Genomic DNA, 534 nt, shown 5'->3' with positions numbered 1-534 from the left:
ACGCAATTGGCGCTTAGCCAATTACAAGTATATTTCCCATAGATCCTTCTATTCAGAATAGATCCTTCTGTTTTATCGGAATAGTCTATATTATTGGCAGATGTTTCCGTGATTTCCGTTCCATGTAACATTAGGGAATGAAATTCATACAGATCAGAATTACAAAGCTCAAACAGGCTTGGACCGTCATCTACATGTAGATGATGAATCTCTTCGTCAAATAGTCGTTGAAAGCAAAAGTATTGTAACAAATCGAAGTTTTGTGTCAGAATATATCCACATTTTTTATCCTATACAAGAATAAACAATTATAATTTTATACTTTCAAACGATGTCGATTAGATATTTGTTATTCTTAACAATGTTAAACATTATTCTTACAGATCTCTGTTGCACATTCGCCTCCTTCAGTATAAATTCTCCTTTCAAACACTTATCAGTTACCCGCTGCATCGCTTACGAACATATACATTAGTTGCTTTCCAACAAAAGACACAAGTCGACAAAAGTGGGTGCTTTCCAGTTGCGTACACA

The sequence above is a fragment of the Odontomachus brunneus genome, unplaced genomic scaffold, assembly GCF_010583005.1.
Source record: "Odontomachus brunneus isolate Ranch 3 - 2012 unplaced genomic scaffold, Obru_v1 Obru_scaffold_214, whole genome shotgun sequence".
NCBI classification, from domain to species: Eukaryota; Metazoa; Arthropoda; class Insecta; order Hymenoptera; family Formicidae; genus Odontomachus; species Odontomachus brunneus.
Note: the sequence above shows the minus strand (reverse complement) of the source record.